At 48.7% G+C, this 23,500-nt stretch overlaps 1 long non-coding RNA gene and 1 pseudogene across 1 annotated transcript; one reads left to right on the forward strand and one right to left on the reverse strand.

Moving 5' to 3' along the window:
• Positions 1-826: 826 nt before the first annotated feature.
• On the reverse strand, positions 827-14,812 carry LOC149356227 (uncharacterized; annotated as a pseudogene).
• On the forward strand, positions 4,455-7,517 carry LOC149356228 (uncharacterized). The gene is made up of 3 exons (XR_016289803.1): positions 4,455-5,164; positions 5,232-5,320; positions 7,241-7,517. It is a non-coding gene; the product is annotated as an uncharacterized LOC149356228 (long non-coding RNA).
• Positions 14,813-23,500: the final 8,688 nt, after the last annotated feature.

A 23,500-nucleotide genomic window follows, 5' to 3' on the forward strand; every position in this document is an offset into this window, starting at 1 on the left:
CGTTGTTTGAAGAATGAACATCATTAAAGGTAGTGTACACGATGTGGTCCGAAACATTCGTGCATTCGAAGTTCCTTGTTGCTTCTATTAGATCTACCCCCTTAAGCGCGACCCACATGGAGCGATTTTCTCGCGAAAAACCTGCGAACGGCCGCCCGGCAGCGGCCGCGTGGCCGCCGGCGATGCTAGCTAGCAGTGCTAGCTAGATACGTTCGCCTGGCGGTCAGCCGCTCACCGGGAGCGGCGAATGCGAGCTCAGCGCGGACCAATGAGGGCTCTCTGCTCCCGCATCTAGCTTCCGCCCGATTTCCGCCGCGCGGCGACAAACATGGCGGCGCCCTTCGAAGCCGGACCCCTCGCTTTGGACTGAATTCTGGTTGTTGCTGCGTTTTTCAGTGCGTTTACTGGCCGTAAATGGAGCGCCGGTCTTTCGCTTCGTCTCAGCTTGCCTACAAGAAAACGTATAAGCGATAAATTTGGTTTATTTTTTTATTTAGAGTCAGAGTTCTCCCACTTCTAGGCTTACGAGGAGAGTCGGTTTGTTTACAGTATCAAGACGGCTGCTGTCTGGCGGCGGTCGCCTGTTTTTCGCCCTATGTGGTGCAGCACGGCGAACGCGCGTCGGCGTCCCGCCGCGCCGTATGAAATTGGCAGCGTCTGTTCGCTCCATGTGGGTCGGCCTTTACAAGCATGGATGTTCTGCAACCAATAGCTCCCGTTTGAACATCCACTGGTGCCACTGGTTCCACTGGTTTGCACATGAGCAGTCGAGGAATAAAATAAGCAGTCTCAGTTATGTCTCAAGTGTCACAAATCAGCGCCGTCGTTAGCCCTTTCGAGTGGTTGCAGGGGACGCAACAAACTGGTCAAGAGACCACCGCACATGATTGCTCGGGCCGTGCTGCTCTCCGCAGCGACCCCTGGCGTCGTCGGCGTGCATTGCGAAGAGTACGACGCCGGCGAAATGGCGCGTGGCGTCGAACAGTCGCGAAGAGTTCGGTCCGAAGCCAGCCTGCCAGAAGCGGTCCTTGTGCACCACGTGACAGTCGCCGTGGCGCGAGTAGTGATGCCTGTAGCCCATGTTGGCTGTCATCTCGCACATCTGCCAGTAGTTCGAGTCGGTCGCCATTTTGACCGCGGGGTCACCTTCCTGCGCACATGCTGTATTAGGGCGTTAAACGCCACGTACCCTGTATCATGCCTGCATTCCACCGTTGCCATGACGCTTGAATGTAATTTATATTTAAAGAGTGAGATTGCTGAACTGTTCTTTGTTTTCTAGGAAAAGGTGCGTATCAGTAAAGAGTAGATAACAGTATCGTCAGCATCCTCTTGAGCGCCGTCATATAACTGGAAGGGAAGCTAGGTAGCTTTCTTCGAAACTTCGCGGTTGAAGAAAAATCCGTCCTGTTCCGGGGTGTTAACCCGCAACCACAGCCTGCCTGGGGTAGTAGTCCTACCAGCTAAGGTTGAACTATGTGGAACAGCCGTAAATATTTTGTGTTAGCGCTTCAAAAATAAGTGGCAAGACCGGGTTTTAGTCGTCCAAGTCCAAAGCGAGAATTTTTTACAGAGACCGCATAGGGCTCCATTTAATTGCAGCCCATTGGCAGTAAATATTCGAACTGAAAACCTCTTAAGTTTGTACTGTTGAGCCTCAGACAATTCTGCTGCGGTGCGACGCGAAAGCATGCGTGGACGCATTCAGTTACGCGCTGAAGTCGAGTGTTCGACGGCATACCTTCTGGTACAGGAATCATGGTTTGATGAGATTCACTGGTCCATGGTCAGTGACCAGTGAATGTCATCAAGACAGCTACGCGCTGTTTGTTATCAGCTGCCGACAGATGGCGCCAGTTATAGTGAAGCCCATGGAAGCGATTCTTGAAATTTACTCGCAGGATTTGGTTCACTTGGCTTATTGGGGTTTAACGTCCCGAAGCAACTCAGGCTATGAGGGACGCCGTAGTGAAAGGCTCCGGAAATTTCGACCATCGGGGGTTCTTTAACGTCCACTGACATCGCACAGCACAGAGGCTTCTAGAATTTCGCCTTCATCGAAATTCGGCCATCGTGGCCGGGATCGAACCAGCGTCTTTCGGGTCAGAATTCACTAGCAGGAAGGTTGGTTGTAACGACATATGAGCGCGCATGACAAAAAGCTGGTTTTTGAACAGGTCAAAATCAGCTTTGTCATGTGCTCTCCTCTCTAGCATATCATTATCGAGAGAGAGGGGGACCCACGTGGAAAGAGCCCGAGCTGTTGAGGAAGTAGCTGGCCGCCTTGAAGGTGACGCTGAAGAGCAGTCGGGGTGTCATTGACCGCTCGAAGCCAGGCATCGTCTCCCGGAGGTCGGCCAGCAGCCGCGACATGCACGGCGCCCGCGTCGCGCCGTGGCATCGGACAGGAGGCCGCTCCCTCCGGTGTAGGCGTCAAGTCGTGCGTGCGTAGAACCACGATGTCCTGCACCAGCGACAGTGCGATGCTCCCCCCCGCGGCCACGCCGGGAATCATTGTGTGTGAACCTTATACCTTATATCGTGTAGCAGGGCTTGAATGACTTAACCACGCCATCCACTCCTCTTTCTTAATCAATGTCCTCACGGCGTGGTTCAGGCGTTCACCCTGAGCGACTGTACTAATACGTTCCGTCCCATTTTCAAACGACTGCCTCCCACCCTTTACTTTTAAACTCTGATCCCTCCGTCATACTAATCGTCATTACGAATGCCACCGCCACCATCACAGGGCCCGGGAGCGTAGCGATAGCTCGGCTAGTGGGGCTAGAGCAAACCTACACCTACTGAAGACAGTGTCCATTCAAATGGCAGTTGTTCGAGTACCTTTTCATTTCAGCGTTTAAATCTTCCGTTGCAGGCTGCTAGCATGAACGCTATTCTATCAAAAGTTTGCAGCGAGTGAGAGATGAAAGGTAATCCCAAGCTTGCAATGGAGGTGCGCCCTTTGGAGGGCTTGCGCCGGTACCTTCGCAGGGCCCTCTATTGTCCCTGCCGAGTGCGCGTGTCTCAGTGAGGGATCTTTATAGATAAACTTTATAGTAAAAAACACGTCTTGTCTTATTAGTACAGTCTGGACAGCATGGCCGTGTCCGACTAGTGTGTAAGCACTGCACATACACATCGTCACTACACGGGTGTGTCGGTAGCAATAACATCCATGCTATCAAAAGCCTCACAGATACAGTAGCCTTGCATAGTCCCAGCTGCTCAACCAATTTGGGGCCAAGCTTGTAATCTCGCTTATCACTGCACTACGGAACCTATGGCAGAATAGAAGAAGAAAGGGGTGATGGACAGACCTGCTGGGGGACAGCGGGCCGTAGGGCTGCTCCTTGTAAAAGAAGACCACGGCTGACACGACCAGGCCTATCCGGCCCAGGTCGTCACGCATGCGCCCCATGTGCGCAAAGAACTCGGCGTCCTTGGCTGTGGATTTACGGTGCGACCGGTAGAAGAAGAGCAGCACGTCCATATGCTTCGAGTGTAGCCACTTGCCGGCCAGAGAGCTGAGTTCGTTCGGGGTGGAGCCGCGCACCTGCGTCAGATCGTTTGCACTGATGCAACAGAAAGCGACAAGACAGTTCCACTGCATTCCGTAATGCATCACTGTAATGCAACGCCCACATAAAAAGCGTTCGGCGTCAAGAGAGAGCGAAGTCCGCCATACATGACGGCTCCAGCTCTTCCCGACGCAAAACCCGGCCGGGGCGAGGCGAGCGCGATCGGTATAGACCCGATTTCTGCTGGCAGTAAAACCGGTCGCTCAGTGGGAGTGAAAGTTTCTCTCGCCGGCTCGCTTGTTAGTACATACCCCTTGGTGCGTTTACATGTTTAGGGTATGTCGTGCGATCGCGTGAACCGTTGTTCTTCGTCGTGAACCCTATATTCCACAAACACCCTTGCGACGTCTTTATTCAGTCTAAATGTCTATGCCGTCAGGTAGCAGCTCTTATTCGCCCCACATATATCAACCTTTATTGAGGAAAATATCTGGACCAACTTGCAGCGGTGTGTCCATATTATTCTGAGACCTACAGACTATAATGCTCCGCAACTCTGACGGCGTGAAGCGGGTCACTACCCTAGCTATCTGTCCAGAGTGAGGGTAGATCGATTGAGGACATATTCTGTATACAGACCCGATCGCAGCTGTCTAGAACGCTTGAGCGTTGTGCTGCGGAGCAAAATAAGTTAAACAAGGTCACACGCTGCTCTGCTATTGGCCAAGGCGCTTGGGCCTGTGCGGTTCGCTTGCGTATTCGGCAACGCTCGAGCGCAAGGATTATGAGTGAAAGTCAATATACACTGCAAACTCAAATAAGCCCAAATAGGAGTATAAATAGCTTGTGTCCGCTTTTAAACTCCTTATTGAAAATTTCGCAATCGACTTTAAGTAGTAAAAATGAGGAAATCCTGCTTTTTTACCGCTGTCGCGAAATGGAGGAGTAAAATAAAGTATTCACATGATTTTACTACTTTTCCAAGCAGGAGTATATCGGCTTCAATACTCCTTCAGACCCTTTATGCACTCCTTAGTGTCTGCCCGCCGCCTAGTGGCAGCTGCCGGTTCGCTGCACTTGCAGGTGACGACGCCTGCTCGCTCGTCGCTGCCTGCTCGCTTCTGCTTTTTCTGCTTCAAGCCCGTTTGTCATGTTACAAGACACCGGATCGTCGCAGCCTTGCGCAGCAGTGTGCTCTGCACAGACAGTTCCTGTGAAGTCTCCAGTGTGTTCGGAGAACGCTTGGTGTTGCATCGCCTACGACGGCAGTCCACGAGAGGCTTAGCCAGCCTAGCTCAGTCGAACCAACATGGCGGTGTGTGACGCGTCGACCTGCCCGCAGCCGCCAGCTTGCCGCCCGCTCCTTTTCGAGCGCTTGTTGGGACATAAGAGACTGGACATCATCGACCTTAGCAGCAAGATGCTGCAATGAACGTCTCACTCAAGCCAGCAATATGTGCAGAAGCAGCGGCTGGTCGTTCATTGTCTACGCAGCATACAAGTGTTGGCTGCTGCCGTTTCGCCGCGCCGACATGGCGGTGTGTGTGTGACGCATCAGTTTTCTCGACACCGACGGCCCCTCGTTCTTTCGCTGTATTACAGCAAGAATACAAAAGACCGGATTATCATCGTCGTGTATAGCGGTAAGCAGTCTTAAACTCTCCTTTGATGCCACATACGCGCATGCACTTAACGCCGCTCCCTTTTCAGTGTGCGAAGGCTTGCTGTGAACCCCGGGTGCACGGAGACGAAAGGCTTCATCGTCGTCCGGAGGAGCCAGCTCACACAGAGGTCATTAAGTAAGCCTCTAGAAATTTGTTGTTGCATGCGGCTGAAAAAGAGTGTGGCACTGCAGTCGTGGCTGTTTACGTTAATATGTACGACTGGAAGTAGGGTCAATTCTTCTAGGGACCAAATTTTCTCCATGCGTTCACGCCCCATGAATATGGAAAAGCTGTACAGGCAATGAGCAGGTGAAAATGCACAGCCTTGGGGTCCGGAAATTTTTGTCACGTTATTACGAACAGTGCTGAGAACAAAACATTGCCTGCCCTAATGTGTTGCTTCCTTTCCTGTGTTTTAAGAGGGCCTTGTTATGCAAAGAATGCAAGCGATTTTTTTCTTTTCAGTCATAGCACAGGACATGGCGAAGCCTTAGCGCTCAGGCAGATTGCCTAAATTGTTACATTTTCCGAGTTGTTGGCGTCTTACCGTAGCAGCGATTGTCGGCAGCGGACATGAGGTGGCAACCATACTGAGCGTTGCCTTTCTGGATCGTTAGGCGTCTGGTTCCAAAATGTGGTATCTTGAAAGCTATTCGCATTTGAAAAATGTGAAAAGAAGTTTCCTCTTCGCGTGCAGTTTCCGAACACATTCCATTATGTGAAACTCGTGGAGGCAAGCGTTCCGGTTCGGACTGCTGATCCCGGGAAGGTAGCGAAAGAAAAAAAAAATAAAGCATACGCTAGAATACAAGATCCCCTGCTCGAGATGGACATAGTACATTGGCGAAACCAAGCACATCCCCGAAAAATTGAAGCAGCACAAAGCGGATGTCAAACAAATAAATAAGGAACGAAGCGCGGGTTGACAAGACTGACTTCAAGGGAACTCTTGTGCTGGACACTGAGCCGCACCCGCGCAGGACGCTCTTACTTGAGTCACGGCGCATTCAGCAGACGCAAGGAAATGTTATACTCTCCCTAGAAACCCTACCCCCCTCTTGCATCAACTGTCTACGAGCAGTGACCCGGCGGATGACTAATCGAAGGCTTAAAAAACGCGTTGTGACTTGCTCGCAGTCACACCTGGTAAGAACCAAGAAGGTTCCGTCGTGTTTTTTTTTTTTCGCTTTTTTTTGGTTGGCGTTCTTTCCTACTTAAATTCCTTTCCCAGCCAGATAGACCTGTGTAGAATGTTTTCTTTTGAATTCTGGCAACGAATGTGAGGGCAAAGCATAACAGAAGACAGGTGGCGGCGGAAGGGTGGGTCTGGTGGTAGCTTTCTATTCCTAACAGTGCCTGCTACGTTAGTCACCCTTGCCCTGCCTTTGACCTGTACCACGCTTTGCGCTTTGTATCAAGCGGCCGTGCCTGTACACAGAATGACGACGCCCTCAAAATGCACGGCTGCGGGCTCTCCCATCAAGGAAATAGCGCTTTGCATACAAGCAGTGGAAGCTCACATGCAGTCTTTTGTTTACATGTTCTGATTTCAATAATTTGTCCTGATATGGTGCCTGGCACGTGTGGGGAACCTTCTGACAAGTGAAAAAGAAAATTATATCGCAATCCTTCTTGCAGTGCCGGAACGCAGAAAAAGGCAGCGCGAATGCGCAAGGGTCTCAGTAAGATCATTTTATTTTTTTAGTTTTATTCTTTACGGGAAAAATGTTCCCCATCGACGCTGCTTCCCATTCGCCGTATTGCCTTAACGTTTACGAAAGCGGCTCTCTGGAATTTTTGATTCCCTGAAAAACGCGTTTAGCCGCTGTCATGCGAAAGGGTACACATATGTATTATAGCTAGTTGATTACCTACTATGTTCTACTAGCTAATCTTTTGTCACGAGAAACGTTTAAACTTCAACAACACCTACTTTATTGAAAACTGCACTCTGAACTGCTTTGGAAACTTGACTTCTACACTTGAAGCACATCATACTTCAAGCTTAGAGGTGTAATTCCTCTGATGCACTTTTTTTTCTAATCTTTCTTTCAGAAGGAGCCTCCTTTGACGTCGTGCCTTTTAACCAGCGATAGCATGACATGCCCGTATGTTGACAGCAAAGCATTTCAAGGTTCCCTCCTTGCTTTCAAGTGTGGCATCTCTATTTTTATTCCTTGGGATATTTCAACTCTGCACCCAAAGACAGCGCGGGTTAAGGCACTCTTCTTCTTTTCTACAGGGACCAAGGCATTGGTTCTCTGTAACCATCGAAAGCAAGCTGCCGAACACTTGGTTCAAATGTTTTGTACACAATAAAATATTGTTTGAAATAAATCACTGCAATTTCATCGACGCATTTATCCTGGGAAGGCTTTAAAATGAGCCTTCCATAGGAATACTTGGCTTCCTCATCAAGTGAAATAATAAACTCGTCTGGGCATCATGAATGTTAACTTATAGTAAGGGAAATTGCTAAAAAAATTTCCTGTCAAAACTGCTTAACAGGAACAGGCACGTACTCCTGAAATGTACTACAAAAGTAGCTGCAAAGGAGTATATAATACTTCTGTTAATTGCCATGCTAACTCCTTTGTGATCGCAAATTTACTCCTAAATAAACTCCCGTCTAGAGAGCGGTAACACTTCACTCCTTCCAGCACTCCGAAAGTACCCCTTCAAACAGAGGAGTAGACGATATACTCCTATTCTGAGGAGTATCAAAACCCATTTTCGGGAGTGCGCTACGCGATGAGCCATTTACTCCTTTTTGGGAGTTTTTCGGTTTGCAGTGTACCTGTTTTAGAATGTTTGCCTAATTTCCTCATCACCGCTCGAGCGCTGTGGACAGTAATTAACTCGACTCTGGACGAGTGCGATCTGGTCTGTACACGTAACACTGCCAACACCTCTTCGATTTTCCCACACTCGGTCCGTTTTTTTTGGGATGCTGCTTTCACTCGGACCTGGAAGACTTCCAACGGGCCCCAGCGGTGCAAGTGCTCGTTTCCACGAGACCTTACAGTTCTGGTTTCAAATAAAGCTGATCGCATATATCCTCCTTCGACGAAAAGTAACGAACATTTGACGGCCTCGCTCTGCACCACAGGGAGTGAAACACACAGCCATAGCTTCAATAAACGAGACGCAACACGAAGACCCACCCACCTGGTTGCAGAAGACCGCCGTGGTCTGGACGCCGTCGCCCAAGAGCGCGTACAGCGGCAGACTCAGATGCCGGCGTCGCAGGGACGCGAAGGAGTCTAGCCCGTCGGGGCCTTCGTCCTCGGCTCGCCGGTAGAGTACGCCGCGCGCCGTCAGGTGGCCGCAGCAGTAGATCACCACGGCGCACAGCGATGCCGGCACGTCGCGCAGCGAGTAGCCTCCACGGCCGGGCTCGAAGACGCACCACAGCTGCCGGCCGGAAGAGGCCCTGCCGGTATCCGGTGTGTCACCACCGAGATCGAGGTCGTCCACGCTGCCCACGCTGCCAGAGTAGTCGTCCGTCTCCTGATGCCTCCGCTTTGTGGAACCGCGAAAATAATTCAGTTAGAGCCGCAACTCTTAAACAGGGTTGCAGTCGAAAGTTGTCAACATGGTGTGGAATAGGTGAGCTGACTCTATAAGTGATAACACGTAGAAATCTTCGGCTGTCGTTCGTGACGCATCCGATAGAGGGCATCGCAAATTAATTAATGATACCACTGATTAGTATTAGCAGCGAGGGTAGGCAGACTTGCTTTGGGGATACACCAAATCAGGGGATACAAGGTGACATGGGATAGGCATTATTTGAGAGCAGAGAAGGTGGTCGCCAGATAGAATTTGAGCAGAGATTGAGTTGAGGGAAAAACAGAGGGCGAGGAAAGTTTTGAGTTACTTGTACATGAGGAATGTCGACACAAAATGGAGAAAGCGTACTAGAAAATTGACAGGCAAATGTCTGAACAACAATGCGGGAGAATTTTCGATTAAGAACAAGATTAAAAAACAATCCATTTCTAAAAGGAGAAACGGCACCGATCGGTCTTCGAAAACCGACCCTTTACTGCCACCCTTCCTTTCTGTATCCATTTCTTTGTCTCAGTTGCAATGAAAAAAAAACAGTCATGTTAATATGAAAACTCGGTCAGGACCTTAAATTTCATTCGGTACATGCGTATTTTTACTGTATGCGTGCACAGCACTTTTACCAAGTATGGCAATGGAGGCTTGTATCGCAAGCCCCAGATGGATTGATGGATGAACGAATGGACGGACGGACGGACGGACGGACGGACGGACGGACGGACGGACGGACGGACGGACGGACGGATGGACGGATGGACGGATGGATGGATGGATGGATGGATGGATGGATGGATGGATGGATGGATGGATGGATGGATGGATGGATGGATGGATGGATGGATGGATGGATGGATGGATGGATGGATGGATGGATGGATGGATGGATGGATGGATGGATGGATGGATGGATGGATGGATGGACGGATGGACGGACGGACGGACGGACGGACGGACGGACGGACGGACGGACGGATGGATGGATGGATGGATGGATGGATGGATGGATGGATGGATGGATGGATGGATGGATGGATGGATGGATGGATGGATGGATGGATGGATGGATGGACGGACGGACGGACGGACGGACGGACGGACGGACGGACGGACGGACGGACGGACGGACGGACGGACGGACGGACGGATGGATGGATGGATGGATGGATGGATGGATGGATGGATGGATGGATGGATGGATGGATGGAAGGAAGGAAGGAAGGAAGGAAGGAAGGAAGGAAGGAAGGAAGGAAGGAAGGAAGGAAGGAAGGAAGGAAGACAGTGAGAGACAGTGGCCGCCAATCCCTACTATCTGACCTGAACGCAGTAAGCTCTTGGTGCTCAACATGGTTAAGGACAGTAAACGTTTCTAAATCTAACTATTATCTTTCAGTCGTCGTACAGCTCGCATTCCAACCACTTATATTCTAAATGACAATACTGTGGAACTAACATCTACATAAAAGTACCTTAGGGTGCATCTTCAGTTTGACCTAACATGGCACCACCATATCGACCTCACCCTAGCATCTGCTAACCGCTCACTTGGTTTTCTTAAACGTAACCTCAGATACGCCCTATACACGTTAAAAAAACTTGCTTATATAACTCTAATACGCCCTAAAATAGAATATGCTGCGGCCATTTGGGACCCTGTTCAAGCCTACGTTACGTTGAATCCTTGCAGGACCGTGCTCTTCGCTTCATATTTTCAGACTACTCACCCTTCACAAGCGTTTAAGCATTAAAAAAACGTGCCGAACTGGAAGACTTGTCACATCGCCCTAAACTTGCTCTCTTAAGCCTTTTCAATAAGACTTATCACCACTCATCCCTTCGCAGTGATTTGTTTCTGTCACCTGATGCCATCTTTCCACGCCGTGATGATTCTTTCAAAGTTACACGCGTAAACTGTCATTCGTCGTCTTACGCCAATTCATTCATTCCCCATACAATCACGGAATCGAATAGTTTGCCATCAGTCATCGCCACAGAAACTGAGAATAAAGAATTCCAAGAGCTTCCTCGCTGTGACGGAAATATGTTAAAGCTTGCTGTTTTTTTTAGTGTTAATTTTTCCTTTGTGTTATGCCTTATGTTTTAATTAACGTTTTTTGCTACACTTATTTCTTAAAATGTATCGCGATTACTGATATGATTGTACCCCCCCCCCCCGCTTATGTAATAGCCTCTTCTGGAGGGCCTTGAGGGGTAACTTGAATAAATAAATAAAAGTATATCGTGGCTTTGATAAATATTGCTCAAGACGTTAGTATAGGTAAATTGTCGCCAGGAATTTGACTATACTGGACAAATAATACATAATTGAATTTTAATGCTAATTCGTTGAAAAACTCGTCTCGATGTCGTTTACCCTGAGTGAAAAATCACGAACAATCTCCAGAGAAGCAACGTAGCAGGAAGGTGGGCCCCCGAGGTGAAGTAAATCTTGCGGCACCATTACAACTTGCCCACTGAATGGTGAGGAAACTGCTTACCGTGGCAGGTGGCAGTTAAGTTAATGATTCATCGATAGAGGGCGCTCGCGAAGAGCAACGATGGCATCTCACAAGTCTCACCGATGGCAGCACCTGCCATCGCTGGGCAGCGTCGGAATTCTTAAAGGCTGCACTATTGCGCGAGAAGTGATGTGAGGTCTCCTAGGGATGCATGAATGTCAAGTAGAGGATGAGCAATTCTGCATACATGGGCATTAACCAATTCCAGCTATCTCGCCATACAGTTCAGGCAGAGCTGATGTGTGCCCTCCATTTTTTTTTAAATCTTTCGTGCTCTTACGGTTTCAACAGTCGACCAGAGGCCCTGGCGTCGGTGTTGAGCTCAGGTTACGTGAGGGGGTAACATCACAGCCACTGGTTGGACTTGGAAACGGGGACCGCCTGAGAGAAGGAATTCAGTTATGAATTATTTACCGGACAGCGACAAATTATGCGATGTGATCATGTATGCTAAACTTTTAGAATTCGAAGGAAACAAGTTGCAAACAAAACAGTGATATTAATACTCTATTGATTTGGAATCTACCTAATTTCTCTACGGGCAAAGTATAGAGCAGAAAAAAGCAGGCACCCGAGACGTCAAGGAATGCTGACAGAACAAAAACCGGATTGTTCATTCCAGCTTGTTTATTGCAAGCCATGGACACGACAAATAAACAACGCCATAGTTCTAAAAACAGGAAACGATAACACGGTTTCAACCAAACAAAACAAAAATCGACAACTACAGAGGCTACATTCTCCCATTTTTTATTTCTTTTCTGCCTAGTGCGCTACTTTCCCTGTCCCAATTTGAAGGTGATTAGGCTAAACTGTCGTCAGGCTTCAAGCAGGCGTGACATTAGCAAAGTTCAAATGTATACATGACTGTACAACTGAGTGACTATAGGCGGAGAAGTGGGAATGTGAAAAAACACTAGTCATTTTTGCATATATCTCAAAGAAACGAGCGTTATACAAGACCTACTAAAGGCCATAAAAATACACAAGTGCTACAAGACAGGTAAAACGGCCCAGATGGGCGTAAAATACCGTCTATTGCAAGTGCAGTGTGCTGTACGAGGGGGTACCCAAAAGAAACCGGACTTATTTTTGTTTGAACTTATTTGTGCACATTTTTAGCACAGACCTTCAATATCCTTCAAAGTACTCTCCACTTACAATGATACGTTTGTCGAATCTTTCATTCCATTTTTTAAAACATTGTTTAAATTCATCTTTTGTGACGCTTGACAGTCCCTCCGTCGTTTTTTTCTTCACCTCAGCAACATCAGCGGAACGCTTTCCATTCACCTGTCTTTTCATTCTACGAAACAAAGAAAGTAGCACGTGGCAAGGTAGGGTGAGTATGAGGGTTGAGAAACTGAGGTCATGCCATTTTTGGTCCGAATTTGTCGTAGAGACAGGCCTGTGTGAGCAGGGGCATTGCCATGGTGGAAAAACCAGTCACCCGTCTGCCACAAATCAGGTCGCTTCCATCGAACAGTGTTACCCAATCTTTTCAATACATCCAAGCAGAAAGCCTCTTTAACTTTCTGATCCTGCGGAACAAAGTCTGAATGGACGAATCTTCTCACGTCGAAAAAACAAATCAGCATTGTTTTGAGGTTTGGTTTCACCTGACGAGCTTTCTTGAGGCGAGGTGAATTTGATGTTTTCCATTGGCATGACTGTTGCTTTGATTCAGGATTTAATTCAGGAACACTTGCGTTGTCCCCATAGCATCGTCCTTGAACGTCTTTCTGAATATTTCAAGCGTTTCCGTTACACTTTTTTTGAGAAAAAATCAGAATTTCACCGGCGCACGCTGCTCTCGAAAATCAGCCATTGCAAAAACGACACTCACACAAAACAGTCGTCACTCTAAAACTCTACCTAAACTAGTCTGACCTTTTTCAGCGACGGCACTCGGCTTACTGACTCTGGAATGTTCGTTCTATGCACTCCTAGCGGCAAAACGCGGTACCAGAGAAGCTGTGCCGATTCAAAAAATTAGTCCGGTTTCTTTTGGGTACCCCGTCGTATATTTCACTTCGATCTCTGAAGTCAGGGACTTGGGGAAGGAAGAGAAGGGGTCATTAAACGGCATAATTATTTGGTTTAATCATGTCCCCGCCTTAATCTGCAGTGGGTAGGGGTAAGAAAAAGGAAAAGCCCTTGTCAGAACTCAGTACCTACGTACGATTACATGTGGCTGCGGTTTGCATGACAGCAGCCTCCTCCTTGACCTCTTTAAGCGCCGACCTGACCTTCTTGTTATCGTCCTTGACTTTGTTAATCTCTGAGCTTAGCCTTGTGTTATCAATTGCCAACTCGACGAGAAGGTTCGCCCTGGACACTACACTGGCCTTCTTGGCAGCCCAGGACTTCCTGGCAGATTCATTGTTCTTCCTGCGGCGCTCCAAGTTCTCCGGGTCCTTGCAGTCTTTGTGGCCGAGGCTGGCAACAGCGCAACCTCCTTCTTGACCACTTTAAGCTCTGACCTGCTGTTAATACTGTTTTTACTGCAGGCAATGCCATTGGGCCACAGTAGAAAGGAAAGCATTTTAGATATCTGTTTTAGTCTGCTTTTTATTTGCAATCCACTCAGCATGCTAACGCATGTTACGAGCCTGAGACGACAATGAAACGACCGAAGGGTAAAAATAAAGAGGATGGCACTTCATTTCAGCGAAAAGAAAAAAAGCAGGATGCCTAGGGTGGATGGCATTTCTTTAGAAAAATGTGTCTGCATAGAGGACGAAACGAAATTTTCCTAAAAGCACTGGAGCAAGTCGATGATAAAGTGCAAGTTCTCTAAAGTTCACTAAGTATGCTGTGTTATGAATGGGCATAGAAAGGGAAATCGGTGGGTTTAAACATCAAGCATACACGATGGCACAAACACGTGGGAATATAAGAACTTTAGAACATACGCCTTAAATAATAATCAATAGAAAAGCTTCCAAAAGAAAATCGGTGTGTGAGTGTATTCTTATAGTACTGCTTTTTCGAAAGGGGCGCATAGTGTGGGTAAAGAGAGACATAAAAAAGTTTAGCAAAAAGACGAAACAAGTTCATTGTACACCTTACCTGACTAGCGGCTGTGCGTCGAGATTGGAACACGTTCGTACATCTCTCCTATTCGCATGCGAATGTCTCCGAGAAAAATAACAGAACTAAAGCGATGAAAGCTGAAGCATGATTGGTTGTTGCAGGGCTGCTCACTGATACATGGCTCAGGTAGTCTGTAGCTGGATGCACATTTCATACGCATAGCAAAGAAACAGACAACATACCCAACACAGCAGGCGTATATACATAGGCGGCGCAGATGTCTTAGTTTCGCAGAAGCAACAAATGCAGGCAATCCCCCTACACGATGGAATAACTGCATACAAATGTGCGATTGAGATGCGAACCAGTAGGTGAACACTTAAGCCCATCACCTGCGCGCGCTATCATTGCGACCCTGTGTCGAGGATTTGACCGGTGGAGTTCCGCTCTGGAGACGCCATGCCATGGCGTCGTGCTCAGGGAACAAGGACGACCGGGTCGGCATCTCGGGTGGCTTCGGGTACGGCGTCCGTGCCTTATTCTTTCGTTCATTTTGAAATTTCCTCCATTCTTCTTCTCTATTCGAAATGAAGTTCTCCTGAACGCTTTGTAGCGTAGGTCTTCAGACAAGGACAGATTCCTGGAGATCCCCAGCGTCGGGAACGGCAATTCTGCCGTGTTTTTTCGAGACTAGGAACGAGATCTGGGCCTGAGAGTGCAGGTTGTGAGGCAGTGGCGGTCCTAAAGAGGGGAGGGGGGGGGGGGGGTCGCCGCCCCCCCCCCCCCCAAACCCCTTGCATATCTTCCCGAACATCCGTTTTCGGGCTCTCACAGGGCGAGATGTGATTTTTGACGTAGAATTGGAAAGCTTTTTGTCTGTGGTGCGTCAAATAGTCCCCTATTTGTACGTTCACCATGTCAGCGCCTGTCTTATTTCATACAATTCTATTTTCTACAGGTTACGCGAGTAAAATTCGTAGCTATTGTCGAGGTTTCGGGGTCCTACCGTGCCCCCATCGTTGTTTTGCCTTAGCGCCGACGGGCCGACAACGGCGGCGGCGGCAGTGCCATTCATCTGCGGTTGTGGTGGCCAGCAATAACCTCATCGGGGCGGAAGGGAGTCACACATTCATGTACTTATTCCACCATGGGCCGGCAGGCGGGCTTGACTTCCCGCTTGCTGTTTGCTTTGCCAGGTAGTGCACGAGTGACATGAACGCTCGGTAGGTGCTACCGCGGACGGTCAGAGGCCGGGTGCTCCACACCGGCCGCTCGGGCAGTCAAAATTGTCGCGCGTGAAAATAATCGCGCGCGCGATTAGTTCGAGACAGGATGCTACGTACAATTTGTCGTTTTCTCTACATGATTGTGCGCAGTGGCCGCTCGCGCGCTCTTACTTTCGGGACAGAGCCTAGACATTTGAGCACGAGCGGCGCGAACGTGATTACTTTTTTATTTCATAAATAGCGACAAAGCTCTTCCCTGTCCTTTCTTGCTATCATTCCCCTCTATACCTCTCCGCGCTATCTTTTCCTTCACCTCCGCCGGCTGCAGCTCGCGTGCTTGAAATATTAGATGGCAACATTCTTTTCCTTCACCTTTTTTATTTTTTCTTCAAAGTAAACCACTACCAGCTATCCCACCGTGAGACACAGCGACGCCAGCGGGGGGTATCATCCCTTCTGTTGGCTTCACAAGGCGCGCCGGCCAGCCGCCTTGACGGAGGGGACGAAGGGCGGAATAAAGCCCCTTCTTCCTTGATATGCCCGGATAGGTGCTTTGACCTTGCTGGACCCACCGTGGAGGGGTATCTCACCCGACGACCTGTTTTCCCCTGGCATCGAGGTGAATATTGGTCGCGTAACCGTTAACATTCAAGGCAAGGGTTACGGTATAACATCTATATCGTTCGCCATTTATTTTCAACAAAAAAACCCACAAAAATTGTTGTACAAATAATATCTCAATGAAAAATTGTTCTTTCTATTTTTTCTTTCTTTTGTATGCGGAAGTTTGTCCGCCCACCCTAAAAACAATCCCTGGGACCGCTACTGGTGTGAGGCCTCCGGTGTCCTGGCGGTTGACGGGGGAACGACCGGGCGCGGTGGCTCCATCCCTGGAAACGCCGGCTGCTGAGACCGGAGACTGACGATGGCTGAGGTCACGTAGCTCGGGGGCAGTCCACTCGGCCCCCTTAGGTGGCGATCCACTTGCGAAGCCAGCGCGGAGCTTTGCACCGGGCCGCTCCATGTTCCACCAGCGGCGCCAGAAGCACCCGTCTCTTCGGCGCCGCTTTGTAAGCGGTGGTGCTTCGCTCCTGGCGACCGTTCGTTCGTATCCGTGTGCTTAGGGAAGCAGTAGTCCGGGGACAGCATTTCGGGAGAATGGTGGGTGATGTTGCTGCCTTCGGGAATGTGGGCGGCCGTCGTGGACTTGGGGCCTTCGACGTCACTCACGGCGGTGGCTTTGCTCTTGTGCGAAAAGTCCATTGCGTGTTCTTGACAAGACTCGAGCTCCCACGACAAGGCTTTGCCCACTGGAATTTCGCTCTGTAGACGGCAGCCACGCGGCCTGCTCTTCACTCGGGAAGGGCAGGTGATCGTCGCCGTAGGTTGCCTTAGCCTTTCATTGTGCGTGTGGTCAAGATGCCTACGGAGCCCAGGATATGCTGCATGGTGAAAAAGAATGCAGTCAAAAATACGTCAAAAGGCTGCGTCTTGGGTATCAGCGGCCACATGGAGCACAACCGCATCACGGCAGCAAATCTGACAATTCTTTGCAGCATGACAGTGCCGACAACAAACGCAGCAAACGACACTGAAAGGTGTTAGCCGTTAATAGAAGGTGCATCCATTTTCACAATGCAGGTGCAGAACAGATAATGACGCATGTGTCCTCATGATGCATTCATCTTGTCGCCAGGTGCTACGCAAACTTAGGCAATATTATAGTAAAATCTACTTGCTACGCTGATATGGGTTGAGCGATAAAACCCCCGCCCTTGTTGTAGTTTCGAATTCAAATGGGCTTGCTATCGGGCTGGGCACAAATCGCGTGTGTATCACACTGCAAGAATGACAAACGTTTAAAAGTTTTGTGGAAGAACGTGCTAAAATGTTTCAAAAATAAGGCTAGAAATGCATACAGAGCTGGTTCTGTGTTGCTGCTACATGTTTCGCGCTTGGCGCCTGCGTTATATTTACTACTGAGGCGTCTAAATGTAACAAGGCCTTATGAATGTGCAAAAAACGTTGTTGACTTATACATGGTGGCTGACATATAGCAATACGGCATCTCGTGCGTAGCATAAAGGCGCGAACCGCTGGGCTAATTCGTTTTGCATGCGAACTAAACAACGCAACTGTGCACATACATGGATATTAAAAAAACTAGGCAACACAGTGCTCAATAACAAATGACATTTATTGGGATTCTGCTAATACAATGCTTCCGTGTTGACCACTGCATTAACCACAGAGGTAATGGAGCGGATTATGTAATCCCAACGTGCAATACGACTAGGATGAGATATATGAACAAAAAATTACGACCGCAAGTGGCCGAATTATGGTAAAGTTTTCAAAAAGCTAGCGCCGGTCCTGTGCCCTTCTCTTCTGTTTTTGTCCGTTACCACCGCTATTATGCTTTCTGAAAGCGTAATCATCTAGCCTGTGTGCAAGTTGTTTTAAAAGATATAGTAACGCTATTGTTTCCGGACTCGACTGAGACATATGTGCACGGCTAACGCCAATGTGAACAGATCTCTCTGATAGCCCGAGGAAACCAGCTAAACATAATAACGAAGTAAATAGTTGTAACTGTTTCTGAAAAAGGCCTTGTTTTTTTTTTTCTCGAACGAACAATTACGCCAAGTCAACTGAGTCAGCAGACGATTCTTGCAAAATCACGGCCACTAAATCTTCTGACTGCCAGTGGATAGAAAATAAAGGGGACCTGGTTTCCAAGACCGCCCGGAACCAAGGCAAGGCAGGAAGGAAAAAAAGCGGATGACCCCAGTCAGTGGGGAAGCACTTTCCGAAGCCTGACGCTAAAACTCTTAACCCACTTGGACGTAATCTCGCCTTTAGATACAATAGCTAAACAAAACCAGCAACAAAATGCCAGCGATAAACTTATACAGCCTAATGCAAATGTTATCTCCGTAGTTCATTATCTGCTGGCATAGTTCTGAAAATTGTGGTGACGTCTTCGGGGAAACGTAGTCAGTATTAAACGGTTCCCATGTGGAAGCACTGCTGTCCTAACATTGCTTGGATTCCTACGAAAACACAAAACAACACGCTGGCCCGCTGAATGCAGGCTTATTTGCCCAACGCCCACTAGGAAGTAAAATGGCGCGTGCACTTAGCACTAACTTCTAGAAAACGAACAAGAACAAAATGCGCGACAACAAAAAATTAGTTGTTTTTATAACCGGCACCTTACTAGCGACTCATATGAAACGGTCGTTCACGTATTAAAAATAAACAGTGCAGATTTACTTCTTTGAGCTCGGGATTCTCGGATAGTCGACAGAAAAATTGAACCAGATTCGCTGACCACAGTCCACGGTCTTCCTGCAGTGGCATACGTCACCAAAATACAGACAGCGCACGTTCTGCCTTTTGGTGGCAGGAAATAAAACTGTCAAAATAAGTGCACAACCAAGAAGCTGTTAGTCTTATTGATGCCAATAGCAAATGAGAACAAATTCCAATTTAAATTTCGGCATATTTACCACTATCTCTCGGTTTACATTGGCAGATTAGGGGCGTATCTTTTTTTTTCTCGCGTCTTCGTGCTGTTCGTATAAAGCAATAATGATATCCTATTTAACTACGACGCCTGGACACAAAAAATAATATATAAAAGCCAAATTAGTGCCCGTAATGCGCAAGGAGCGTTTATGGGAGTGCACCGTTTTGGTAGAAAACAATCACATACCGAAAAGCTGACGAAGTCGTTCCACCGTCGCAGATCACGTACAGCTCTCAACGAGTCGAAACGCGGCTATGGTGGGCTGCTTGGCAGCGATTCTCCTCCACAACTATTGGGCGTCACTGATGTACAGCCAATGGGCGGCGAGGATGCGCGCCTCCCTGTGGCCGTTGTGTCAAGTAACAAGGCAAGGGTGAAAGGTTATTTCAATGCCCTGTATTTGTACATAAGGTCTCCTCGATTTGGCTGCACTTTCTGCACTAGTTCACAAAAGTGCCGTGCCAGGGCAGTGCCAGTTCTTGCAGCGCGAGTGTAGCCTGGCACTAGTGCTGTCGGTGCAGCGGACAAATCGAGTGCAAAAGTGCCGAAACGTTCGTCTGCTGCGGCCATGCGTTAGCATTTGTCGCGTGGTTTGACATATGCGCGGGATTGTGCTAGCTCTATTGAACACTGCGCATTTCTTCGAAGTGGCGCATCTCGTGGAGTGGCTCAAAAATTTGTTAATTCCAAAAGGGTGAAGAATTTGACACCGTCCTTTCCGTTGCATTGTGCAAAGTGGCGCAGGACGGTCGATCGTCACCAGCCAGCCAGTCGCTTACGCACGTACACAGACACGCACGCACACGCGCGCATACACACACGCACGTGCGCGCACTATCATTTCAGCTGTTTAGTGAGGGCACGGTGCAGATTCCGAGTCTAGCACGGGTATGCAGCCGTCTCAACCATGGTCTCAACGCCGGCATGGCCACGGAGCCGTCTGCTACGGAGCGCGCCAAGCACCTTGCACTACTTGCACGAAAAGAGAACTCGCCGGCCGGCTAGTGCAAAAGTGCAGCAGAACTCGGGAGAACTCGTGCAGCACTACGTCAAATCGAGTGCCCAAGTGCAGGTGGCGCTAGCTGCACTGGCAAATCGAGGACGCGAGTGCAGCACCGCCTGAACTGGTGCAGAAAGTGCAGCCAAATCGAGGAGACCAATAGCGTATACTGCCGCCCTTCCCCTGTCCTTTCTTCTATCGTTCCCCCCTTTCTTTCCCTCTCCCTGTCTTTTCATTCCCGCTAGCTGCAACTCAGATGCTTCGAGTTTCGATGGCAGATGCTGCGGCTCGCAACGCCTTTTGCTTCCATTTTTATTTTTATTAGTAATAAATAGCCACCAAGAACAGCAACAGGGGAGTAAGTCATCCCCAGGATTCTGGCCCATGCGCCTCGGAAAACCGGTCGCGCCATCTCGCGACAGCCGGCGGCGCGGCGGCGCGTAACTGAATGGCGATGAAAAATAAAAAATCAATATCTCGTCACGCATAACAGTTACAAGCGAGCTCTGACCCTGAGGGGTTAAATACCTCATAAAGTTTCTTTTAATAAAGTTTCATCACTGTGGCTTAAATATTGCGTTTACCCTGCGCGATGAGATATGGTCGCATGATGCCTATGACGAGGTCGCGAAAAAAACCCCACTTGTCCTCACTTGATCACTCACCGCTGCCATGATTTACAATATACCGGACTGCTCTAGGAGCTTTAGGTAGCGAAATGTCCCATCTTTTAATAGATGTAAAGTATTTTAGATTTGAAAGAGGCAGAATTTTTCCCTGGCTATTTTTCTATTCATCATGCATCCTCAGCATCGGCAAGAAACGTGTGGCGCCCTCTCTTGGTGCGTTTGGCTAGGCGCACGTCTACGCTTTTTTTGCTTGCTTTAAGGAGATCAAGTCACGCCTTGTGAATGCGCGCTTTTATTAAAAGTGTCCCCATCGGATGTAGGCACACAAACATGGGCCGCTACAAGAAAGTGCTCGCCATGTATGGGTATTATAGAGGATTATAAGCAAACTCCGGAGCTTTACAGACACATTTACTATTGCAAACGCGTACAGTGGCTACTTGAGGATGAGTGATAGTGGAAATGCGTGCGCATTAACTATACAAAGCCACGAAACTTAGGTATTAGCGCATTAATCGATACATCTTAAAGCTCAATAGCGTTCAGCTCTTCGAAAGTTTAGGCGATGCGGTCAAAATGCAGCAGGGATGCGTTGAAATCAGTGTACCTCTGTAGTCTCTTTATTGAATATAAATCTATTTCTGTAAGGGTACAAGCCCAATCAAGCCGAATTCGTTTGGCTTCTTGCTGTACTCCTGTCATCTGTACATATATAGATGCCCATAAGCTTGTACGTTGCAAGTACTGCAGGATTCTATGCAAGAAACCTGGTGCTCCGTTTCGTGCCTGTTTCACTAACTGATTGTGCGCATTAGGCAATTTGTCCAGTGTAACGATTCTTAGTGTGGTAATTCACAGCATTTCTTCTAGGTTGTTAAAGTGCCTCCAGTTATTCGATCATTCGCCGTCGCTAAGGGCTTTGCCATTGCCGTAATCGCTGCTAATTTCCGCGTTCATGTCAAAAGTGTGTGCAAACTATGAAGCGATAACGAAGAGTTCATAGAACGGCATGTTGTGAGCTATTCTGACAAATCTGCCATTTGCTGTGCAGGAAGCTACGCCTTTTCCCAAAGCTGCAACCCCGAGGCAAATCCAATTAAAATTTTATGACTATAATTTGCATTTATTTGAGAAGTAAACGCCAGCCAAATAAGTTCTTGTAGGATAACACGACGTTTCAAAGCCGGCTCTGTTTCTGCTTTAAGGCGGCAGCTGGGCGCTCCATCCGGGCCACTTGCGCAATGCGCCGCTCGCGCTGTCCATTAGCGACAGGACGCTACGTGCACGCGGCCTAGAATAGGCAGTTAATTTACGCGCGTTGTAAATGTGTACAACAAAGCTTAGGCACTAGCTTGCGAGCGGCGCGAACTTGATACTTTTTTGTATTTTGTGAATTGTGTACAAAGCTTCCCCGTCTTTTCTGCCGGTCGCTTTCCTCCGTACTTTTCCTCGCTATCCTCTCCCTGTGACTTCCGCCGGCTCTGAATTCCGTGAATTCCACCGGCTGCAGCTCCCGTGCTTCCTTTTTGTATTTTTTTGTCAGTAAACGATTACTACTCCTTCTTGAAGGTGCGACTGCGGGCGCGTTGCGGAGCCTTTTTTAAGCCCACATAAGGTCAACCGCAGGGTCACGGAGCTTAAACCGTGGATGTAGGAAAAGGGAGTTATTCCCAGAAAACATTCAACATTCTCCTCCGTCATGACTCAAGTAGAAGGCTTCTGCGCAGTTTGGTTCGGTTTCCACCACAATAGTGCCGTCAAAGTCACCCCTGTGGTGGCATGGCTGGGAAGTACGGCCACTGCGCTTCTGTTCATTTGCTTGACATAAGCTCTGTGCTGCTTCACTCTTTCCGTCATATTGTTGGTGTCCCCAGCCTAAGCCTCGTTTACATGAACCGGACTGCGGTAGATCGAATCGGGGGGTCAAGTTGTGTAAGGTCAGCCCGACTCGACGATTGCGTGTTTACATGAACTAGATTTTAGCGAGTCGAGACCGGTTCAACTGCAGCGACACCAAGCGTCGAGCAGCGCAGCGGGTGAGGGCAGTGGCAGCCTCCAAGATTGCGGCACGGCACCGCTGTCTCGCAGGCGCGATGGCGCAAGCGTAAAAACAGGATCGTAATTTATGCTCTCCACTCCCGCTAACCCGACTCTTCGTCTGTATCCGGTTTACGTGCTATCTTCCGTTAGGATTGAGCGAGTCAACCCCCCCCCCCCCCCCTGCAGCGGAGTTGACTGGACTCACTTCCTCGACTCCCGGAACCGACTGTGCGGTGTTTACATGAAACCAGTAACCGGTTTTCAACTGAATTCCTCAACTAAACCCCTTCAAGTAAACGCCGATCTAGACACCATGCACTCGAGCAGGGTTTTTGCGTACCACGCCTTGCATCTTTTCTGTAGGACGATGGGTCTTCGGGACAGGGGAGGAGGCGCCTGATAATGATGTCCGGCTGGTACCCAGTTTCCACCGCTTCCTTTCCGCGAACGCTGGCCAAGGTTTTGCTGACGCCTTTTACGTACAGATTGCATACGCGTTTTCGCTCCTGGCGTGTACTTAGCCTACGCGTAGAATTGTTTTCGTTGCGTTTTTTCCCATGATGTTTTCTTTTGTTGACAAGTTTTAATGGTGCAAGGGCCGCCTTGCACCAAAGAGCGCCATGGAACAGTGTTTTCTTCTACATAAGGTTAGGTGAAAGACATTTTTCGAGTCAATTCACCTCAGAGAAAACACGAAAAAATTTGTATGCATTGGAAAGCGATAGGTACCCGGGGGGCATTGGGAATCGAACCGAACAACCGCACC

The sequence above is a fragment of the Amblyomma mixtum genome, chromosome 3 (genome assembly GCF_055824585.1).
Source record: "Amblyomma mixtum isolate Tamu chromosome 3, ASM5582458v1, whole genome shotgun sequence".
NCBI lineage: Eukaryota > Metazoa > Arthropoda > Arachnida > Ixodida > Ixodidae > Amblyomma > Amblyomma mixtum.